Source organism: Budorcas taxicolor, chromosome 6, assembly GCF_023091745.1.
Source record: "Budorcas taxicolor isolate Tak-1 chromosome 6, Takin1.1, whole genome shotgun sequence".
Lineage (NCBI taxonomy): Eukaryota > Metazoa > Chordata > Mammalia > Artiodactyla > Bovidae > Budorcas > Budorcas taxicolor.
Window position 1 is genome coordinate 44735657 of NC_068915.1, and position 10119 is coordinate 44745775.

Genomic DNA, 10119 nt, shown 5'->3' on the forward strand with positions numbered 1-10119 from the left:
CTCTTGAGTAATGGAGGGAATGTGATGATTGATGCAGCTTCCCAGGCCAGCTTCTGAGAAGTGAGAGGTTTCCTCCAGGATGGGTCCCAGCTGACAGTCACATCAGCTGCCAATACTGGAGAAAGGAGGCTGATTGCAGGCCTGGCCACCACTGCAGCCAACACAGACCCAAGAACTATCTCAACCAGCCCAGCCTCCCCAAATCTGGAGAAGTAACAATGATTGTTGTTGCTTTAAGACACTAAGTATGGGAGGACTGGTTTCATAGCAGTAGGAACCAGAAGGTATCTGGGCTTCCCACGTGGCTGCTGCTGCTGCTGCTGCTGCTAAGTCACTTCAGTCGTGCCTGACTGTGTGACCCCATAGACGGCAGCCCACCAGGCTCCCCCATCCCTGGGATTCTCCAGGCAAGAACACTGGAGTGGATTGCCATTTCCTTCCCCAATGCATGAAAGTGGAAAGTGAAAATTGAAAGTGAAGTTGCTCAGTCATGTTCAACTCTTAGTGACCCCATGGACTGCAGCCCACCAGGCTCCTCCGTCCATGGGATTTTCCAGGCAAGAATACTGGAGTGGGTTGCCATTGCCTTCTCCGTCCCACGTGGGCACTAGTGGTAAAAAATCCACCTGCCGATGCAGGAGACTCAAGAGATGTGGGTTTCATCCCTGGGTTGGAAAGATGATGTGGGATGCGAGATCTTAGTTCCTCAGCCAGGGAGCTTAGTTCCTGGACCACAGACCAGAGCTTTCTGCATTGAAAGATTGTAATCTTAACCACTGGACCACCAAGGAAGTCCCAGTTTACCTTATTTTTTTATTCCATGAGGGTAATGAATACTTCCATATATACCCTGGATGCTATAGCTGTATTTTTCCAAGAGGGAAAAACTTTTCCATTTTTAAAAGCACAGTTTTATTTTAAAGAGTAATCTGCTCAGTTCCATGACGCAGTAAATCTGAAAAATTAGAATATGAAGATGCACTCAGGCTACTAAACAGGTTCTGAGTTAGTGAATATCCGTGCCATTTGTCAGGAAGGTAGATGTGTCATTTTCAATACTGACAAGTAACACAAACTAACAGGAGATGCAGTGCTGCCAGGAGAAAATTCTGCCAAATCGACTCAATGAGTTATAATCATTTATAATCAGTCCATTAATCAACTGGGCACAAAGGAGGTTGTAAAGAGTTCAGAAGTATTTTCCCATGTAGGTTAAATATACCCCTCCTGCCTCATTTGCTTATGTGGATACTTCAATCAACAATCTTGAATTTTATTCAAAGAAAAAAAGTAAGTTTCAATCTTGACTTCATTTTCATTTTTCAAAAACTAGATTTTAAAAGAGTCCAAATGAAGAAGCTTCTGGTATAAAATAGGAAAAAACAACAACAACAACAACAACAACCTAAAACCAAAGAAGTAACGGGAAGAAATCAAAGAACCATGAATAGTCACTGAACATCACAAAGGGATGTGGATTAAAGAGGAAAAAAGGACATGTTTTCTGTTTTCAGGCGCTTACATTTTAATCAGCGGCTGACAATGTAATTAAAAAAAGAAACTATATTGGCCAAATGTCAGGATTTGGCTAGGATTTTTATTTCTCCTTTTAGTAGTAGCAACAAAAGAATAGAGACATTTCCAAATTCTGGGCCCTCCAGCAAAATGCTTTAGAAAGCAGCTTTCTAATCATTCTAAAAATTACTCTTAAGAAGAAAAAACTAGAACAAACTAATTGCTCAAGAGATGCAGGCTGATCATAAAAAAAAAAGCATGTAAGACTACACAGAAGCAAAATAAGATAAAAATTACCTATAATCCTTCTATTCAAAGATAAAGTGTTACTTTGTTTACATTCTTTTTAAATTTTTATTGCATATGTTTACTTATATATATTTTTCCCCCAAATAATATTTTATTTAAAAATATTTGTTGGTTTTTTGTTTTCTTTCTTTCTTTTTGCTGTAGCACAGCATGCAGGATCTTTGTTCCCCAACTAAGGATCTGCATTGGAAGGGCAGAGTCTTAACTACTGGATCTCCAGGTAAGTGCCCCAGAAAGTATTTTACACATTGTTTGAAACCTGTCTACCCTTCTCTCTCTCACTCTCTCTTGTTTTTTTCTTTTTTTTTCTTTTGAGGTCTGATCTTGTTTATTTGTTACATCTCATTTTTGACTGGATTTAGACTTAGAAGTAGGAGCTCTTAGAGAGGACAGCCTTCGTCTCTTGGCAATTTACTCCTGGCATTTTCCTTTTGCCTCTTTATTCGCTTGGCCAAAAGTTTAGCATGTTCTGAAGCCTCTTCCTTATTTTTCTTCGTATGCTGTTTCTTCAGCGCAATATGCCCAGAACACCTGCAGTAACAGGACAATGAATCTTGGACGCTCTGGTCCTGGGTTTCTTACCTTCTTTGTTTAGGGGCTTTCTTACAACATCTAGGTGGATGCCATCTTCTTTAGAGAGACTGAAAGTTTTGCGGATTCTGGAAGCTCTTTCGGACCCCAGGCAATGAGGCTTAGTAGTATCAGTGAGTCCAGGAATATCCTTATCCCCTTTTTTTAAGATGACCAAATTGTCAACACTCAGATTGGCATCCACAGTGCAACCCTGAACAGATTACATCATTCTTTCTCCGGTCCTCCTTGGTCTGTAATAGGAATGCCCCTTACTCAGCAACAGGTGGACTTGGCCATGGGTCAAGACACCTTGCTTCCTGGGGAAGTCCTGTTTGTTGTTACTGCCACTAATTTAGACACACATAACCCTTCCATTCTTCACCCAGGGGATCAGCAGCAGCTTCTGTGGCCATATGCTTCTTATAGAAGATATGAAGTTTTTGTTCATTGTCCACCTCAATGAGCTTCCAGCAGCCAGTGGCTGGGGAAGAGATGTTCAGCTTTATTCTGAGGCATTGGACTGCCTCCAAGGTGCCACGAAAGAGTCCCTTCCTCGTAATTAATCAGCAACATGTTTCTATGGCAATAAATGAAAAATCACATCTATGAGCCTTCTTATACACAGGTATCCCATAATTTAGTTGACCAACCCCAACTATTGGATAATTTTTTCCACCCAAAGCAATGTTATAATCAATGGTCTCATTATTGCCTCTTTGTCTACATCTTTTATTTCCACAGGAAATGATACTGATGGATGAAAGAGCATAGCGTGTGCATTTATGAGAAACATTCCTCAGTTTGAATGAAATTCAAAGTATCTAAGTAGTATATCTGGTGAAGTCCGACAGAGGTCTGAGTAGCTGCGTGATCTCAGACAAGTTAACTGCTGAGGGTCACGCAGTGGGAAGAATGGCTGCCCTGTGGCTGTGAGGACGGTTCAGGGAAATAACACGTGTAGGTGTTGCCAGCACAGTGACCGGCACACAGCAGGTGTTTCATAAATGTCAAGTCATTGCCTCCCTTGTCCCCACCTAGGATGAAGCTCAGTCTCACAGAGAGAGAGAGAAGAGAAGAGGGATGAAGAAGAAGGTGAAAGGGGAGGAGGAGACGGAGGAAAAGAGGAAGGAGAGAGGGAAGAGCAGAGATGGGCTGGAAGGAGGGATTAAGAGAACGGAGAAGGGGCCTAGCAAATGCAGAACGTGTGTCTGCATGCCTCTTTTTGGAAGAAAAGATTCATGGTAGCTTTCATGCTTTTTTGTTTGTTTATTTTTCACGGCTAGAGTTTCCCCCACCCAACACAGAAGCTTTACAGTGCGTTACTTCAGCATTTCCATCTGCCCTTTGGGTATTGTCAAAGGTTAAACCCCACACAACAGGGCAGAGCAAAGCTTGTTTACTTGCAAGATTCATGTCTGGTCTTGAAAGGTATTTTTTTCCCCTTGCCCCACAAGCACTGATGAAAAGGAAGATGGAAGATACACAAGGGTGTGGGTGACACATGTACTCTGGGTTCTGCACGGGCAGGTTGGGTCGGGGAGGGCTTCCTCCTGACCCGCATGCACACCTGGATTCAGGTGCCAGGTGACAGCCAGACAAGCTCTTTGCCTGCCCCCATCTCCCCTGCCACCTCTTCTGGAGACTCTTTCCCAGGCAGGGATCTCCGAGGAGTCCTTTACACATCAGGATGCATTTCAGTCAACTGCTGCCTTTCCCAGGGGTATCTGCATTTCAGGATGCAGCGCTCTCTGTGGGATCCGAGGGTTGTTGGTGTTAAAATGTTTACTAATCATTCAGGTGGCCCTGCTTCCTTTCCTGCTTTCCCTCCAGCAGCCATTATTGAGCGCATGGCATTCCAGAATGTGTCCTACACTGAAGCGCTATGGACAAGACAGACAAGCTCTCTGCCCTCTTTGAGCATACTTTTGGATGAAAAGATAGACAAAACCCAAGTACACAAATGTGTGCCCAGTGATGGAGTCGCTGAGAGAATTTACTCTGGGTAGGATGGTCAGGAAAGACCCCTCTCCCCAAGAGGCAGTGATATTTAGCCCCCTTTCAATCTTTGCGATTTCTTCGATGTCCAGAAATGAGCATGTCAGTCACTACATCACAGAGGCAGTGGATGCTTTGGTCTGTTTTAATAACAATAACAACCTACATGTATTGAAAGCCTACTATGTGGTAGGCAGGCTAACAACATTTTGTTGTATCTAGTCATTATGCCAAACCTTTGGCATAGGAATTACTGTTTTCCAGAAAGGCAGAGAGGTTTTCCCAAAGTCATACTAGAAATAACGGCAGAACAAAAATCTGAACCCAGCTCTGCTTTGCTCTATAATCTGTATCTTTTCTATACCATATCCCCTCCCTTCCTGAGAAGAGGCCTCTGACAACAGGTTGCCCTCAAACCCTTATTCCACAGATGATGAATAGCTTAATATAGAATTTACCCACCTAGACCTGTTTTCATGCAAATGACAAAGGATTTTTTTCTTTTGCCCCATTTCAAAGATTCTGTGAACCTCGACTTTCTCCCTGATTCTCTATAATCCTTTTCTTTGGAAGAAATAATCCAGTTGAGCCAATCGATGCTCACTTGTGTTCTCATAGATGCAACAACGGTGGGGGTGGTACCACATCTCTGCCTGCTCCCTGCCTCCCTACCTTCTTTTCTTCTTTCCATGTCCCATGCTGATTTGAATTAAATTGACCTAATTGTCTCAAGTTTTCACGTCCCTCCTTGTCCTGGAGCACACCATCATTACAGATCCAAACAATAGCCCCATATTCTGGTCCCCCTGAGATGGCAGCTACGGAAATTCTTATGCCACTGCTAGGACACAGGAACACTGAGTGGGAAGCATGGCTTTTCAGGGAAGGTCCTAATATTTCACCATTAGAAGTCTCATCAGTTTTCTCTTATAATACAGGTGCCCTTTTAGGAGAAATGCCTGGAGTATTTCCAGTTAATAACAACATGGATGAATGAATATCAATAGCATTTATATTTATATGCCATTTCCCAAAGTACCTTAGCTTATATTAAGCCCTATGGTTTCCTCCAAAACCATGAGTTGGGCCATAAGCCATTGTTTCCACTACAGACAAAGGAGCATGTGATGTCCGTCTGTATTGATAGGTAAATTGCAACTGGTCCCAGGTCACCCAGCTGGTAATTGATCCAAGGCTTTGGAAGTTGAGGCCAAGTGCTCCTTCCAAACAGTTTAACACTGCAGATCAATTTATCTGGGTCTTATTGTGGCATCTGACTGGAGAAAGGGTTCAGAGGAAGGAGGATGTAGGTAAAGGGAGGGATTTAGCAGGTGAGGACTGATTTACTGTGAACCACTGACTCACTCATTCACATGTAAATTTCACAGTCTTTTACTGAGCAGTATCACCTATTATATGATACTACAAGAAAGCCTAAATACAGGAGGAGAATCCTTATATTTGGCAGAGACCGACTAGCATTCTCTTCTCCCTGGCTCCACGGCTGGATTACATTTCCCAATCTGCCTTGTACTCCGTGCCTATAGTCTAGCTAATGGAATGTGACTAGAAAACCTCTCGCTTCCTGCTCTTTCCCTTTAATGCAGATAAGCAAGGAGAGCTCGAAAGCTCTGAATTATTTTATTCCTGCCAGTTTGGAAGACCCTTAGACATATATTTCTATTACATTACACCGCTGGAAGTTTAGAGTTTAACTTTTACAGAGATTAGTGCTATCAGCACTTCTTAATCAGGTTGTAGGAAAGAATTGAGACCTAATGCCCTAAGGCAGCCATTGTAGGGAATGAATTAATCTCCCTTGTGCGTCTAAAATAGTACAAGTTCTACATCTTCCTTAGGAGAATTGAGAGAATAGTTGCTCACACAATGTTCCATGGAGTTTAGTCCTCTTGTGGAACCTCTGTTGAGACAGGCTGCATACACTTGAGCAATCCTTGTCCTCAAGGGGTTTATTATAATCTAGTTGTAGAAACTGATCAGATGTACAAGGAAATATGAAGAGGGAAATTCACGTGGCTTCACTTCCTCCTTACAATAAGCCTGTGAAGAAGACTTTATCTTTGTTATTTACAGATAAAGAGGTTGTAAATTATGCAAATAAAGGCTCAGAGTTTCTCAACTAGGAGGTGTTGGAGCCAAGGTTGAACCTGTGTCTGAAACAGCTTTCCTAATCACACCTCCAAAACTCTCAGAGACTTTTCCTTATGCCAGGAAGGACTCTTGATTCAAGCTACTGCAAGAGAAGTTTAATCCCCTGTCTATGCAATCCTCTGGCTCACAGGAACCAGAGGGCATTTCCCTTCTGGAGAAGGGTACTTTTCTCACTCGCACCTTTGGTCTTGGTCATACCTGAGATACCCTCTCTCCATAGATTTTCCCTGTCTTGGGCCTGTTACAGGGAAGAGATAATAACATCATTGAAAACTATTTATAGAAGTGAATGGGCTTCCCAGGTGGCGCAGAGGTAAAGAATCTGCCTGCCAATGCAGGAAATACAAGGGACGGAGGTTCAATCCCTGGGCTGGGAAGATCTCCTGGAGGAGGAAATGGCAAACCACTCCACTATTCTTGCCTGGAAAATTCTGCGGACAGAGGGACCTGGCAGGCTACAAGTCCACGGGGTCACAAAGAGTTGGGCATGACTGAGCATGCAGCTCCCATACACAAGTATAGAAGTGACCAGGTGTAAAAATAGCAGTCATCCTAGATTCTGACTTTAGGAAAAGGGGACTAATTTATGAAAAGTTTGGGAGGTATGATTAGGAAAGCAAAGGGTTGTTAGTTTACAGAGAGAATTAGGTTAACTAACAACCATCTTCCAAAAGCTTAATTAAGTCTCTCAGCCCTCAAGTGAGACAAAGAAATAATTGATTTCTGCATTGCTGATGGGAAAGTGGTTGGGGGAAGTAATTCACCCATGGCCAACAAGGGAAACAGTATCTCTCCTGGGATTAAAATGTATGGTTTTCTGGTTCTTGATCCTTTGTTTCACTTTTGAGTCTGGAATGTTCAAGGCCCAGAAGAATTTTTGTGTGTGAGAGAACCCCAGAGCAGGACCATCAAAAGATCCTTTGCAAGTGAGAGACCAAATAATTAAGGATTCACTCCTTAGTAATTTTCTGCCCTTCAAAGAAGTAACACAAACAGTGTGCTGCTTCTGAGCATCAAGGCCATGTGGGTTCATGTGGGTTCATTTAATAAGTGCTGGCACTTCTCATTATAAGTTCTGTCCATCACCCAGTGACTTGTGATGCCAGAAAATATTTGGAGATCTTAAAAATTTAAAGCAACATCCAGAACAAGCTAGACTGAAAGAGATCAAAGTGGGGGAAAAAGAAGAAGAAGTAACAGAGGAGGAGGAAAAAGCTTTCTAACTATTGAATTCACCAATCACTGAATGCTGTGCAAGAAGGTTTTCAAATGTTTTGCACAAGAACTGCACGTGATAGGCATTTAATTACTTTATATCAGTTTGAAAACTGAGACTGAGATGGAAACCATCTTGTCCAAGTTACATGTAAAATAGATAGCCAATGGGAATTAGCTGTATGGCTCAGGGAACTCAAACAGGGGCTCTGTGAAAATCTAGAAGGGTGGGAAGGGAGAGAGGTTCAGGAGGGAGGAGGGGACATGGGTACACCTATGGCTGATTCATGTTGATGTTTGACAGAAGTCTATAGAATTCTGTTAAGCAATTATCCTTCAATTAAAAAATAAATAATTTTTTTTTTTTAAAAAGAAGGAACAGGACCAGTATTGGAATCCAAGTTGGCAAGTCAGCCTGTTACCTTAATGTGTTAAAAACAAAAAACAAACCCTCCATACTCTCAGAAAACAAAACAACCGAGTCCTGTCCATCTCTTGTGTCTTTCTTTACCACGCACATGGATTCCTGCACCTCTAACACTCTGGTCACCAAACGTGTGTGGGTATTTCCTGCACCAAGCAATTCTCTGACATCGGCTGGGTATTCTCTAATTTAATTCAGTTTCAACACTGCCTACCTGGAGAGAGGGTCAGATCCCACAGGTTCAGGGTTCAGCTCCCTGAGACCGATACCCACTTTAGATGCCAGCCTCAAGTAGTAGGTCTCCATGTCACCCACAGCTTCTGTCCTGTTTGGCTACAAATCAGAGGTTCTCATGACTTCTTCCCCCTTGCGCTGTGCTGTGCTTAGTCACTCAATCATGTCCGACTCTTTTTGACCCTGTGGACTGCAGCCCGCCAGGCTCCCCTGTTCATGGGCATTCTCTAGCCAAGAATACTGGAGTGGATTGCCATGCCCTCCTCTAGGGGATCTTCCCAACCCAGGGATCGAACCCAGGTCTCCTGCACTGCAGGTGGATTCTTTACTGTCTGAGCCACCAGGGAAGCCTGGGAGGCCCGTGAAGTCTCATGACTTCTTCCTCCTTAGGTCTGATTAATTTGCTAGAGTGGCTCACAGAGCTCAGGGAGACATTTATTTAGGCTTACCAGTTTATTCCAAAAGGATATGATAAAGGAAACAGATGAACAACCAGATGGAAGAGATGTATGGGGCAAGGTGTGCAGGGAGGTGGATGGAGCTTCCATGACCTCTCGGGTGTACCACTCTCCTCGCACCTCCACCTGTTCAACAACCTGGATGCTCTCAGAACCCCATACGACTGAAATTTTATGGAAGACTCATCACATACATATGATCAATCATAAGCTCCATTTTCAGCCCTTCTCCTTTATCAAGAGAATGGACGATGTGGCTGAAAATTCCAAGCTTCTAATGGTGGCTTGCTGTTGCTTGTAACCAGCCCTTATCCAGGAGTGGACCCAAAAGTCACCTCTTTTGAACAGAAGATGCCCTTATCACCCAGCAGATTACAAGGGTTTCAAGAGTGCTGTTTCAGGATCTGCGGTCAGAGACAAACATTAGAACAAAGGATGTTCCTAGTGCTTTTATCACTTAGGAAATTACAAGAGTTTCAGGAGCTCTGTGCCAGCAGCCAGGGGCAGAGACCAACACATACTTTCTACTATCTCACACTTAACTGCACTGTACTGCCTTCCACCTGCAGATCTAAGAGGCTAGGAGGAGGGCTGTCAGAATTCCTGTGCTTACATGTCTGTTTTTCTCTGCTTGACTGAAAGCTCTTGAGGCCCAGCATCAAGGTTTAGTATCTTGGTATCTCCAGAGCCTAAAGTAGCTGGTGAGATCAGTAAAAGTTTGCTGCATGAATGAATGGACATCTGCAATTAGTTATAGGCCAAGAGTCAAATATCTCAAATATCTCATCCTCTCATCTAATCCCGAGTCTCTCAGGCTCTCAGAATATAGGCAACATTGCTCATCCTCCCCCGCCCTCCCCACATTCTACTTCATGGGCCAAGGAAGTCCAAAGCTGTCTCTGGATGTCTGGAAATTTTATATAAGTCACATCTGGATTATGAGACTCAGTTTCTTCTCCTGTAAATGGACGTTTTGATTTAGGGAAGGATGGCAGACAAAGGCCTTCAAGGGTTAGACAAGTACAGAAAGTAAGTGATGCAGATATTTGCTGTAAGACAATCAGGAGTAGTAACCACGATGGCCAATATGGAAGGGTCCCCGAGACAGAGAAAGAAGCTATAATTCATCTTCAGTTGATTTTTGTTTTAAGGAATTTTTTTTTTTTTTTTTTTTTTTTGTGGCATGTGGGATCTAGTTCCCTGACCAAGGATTGAACCTGGGCC

At 43.1% G+C, this 10119-nt stretch overlaps 1 pseudogene; it reads right to left on the reverse strand.

Annotated features, from left to right (window-relative positions):
* Window positions 1-2166: 2166 nt before the first annotated feature.
* On the reverse strand, window positions 2167-8509 carry LOC128049493 (40S ribosomal protein S6-like; annotated as a pseudogene).
* Window positions 8510-10119: the final 1610 nt, after the last annotated feature.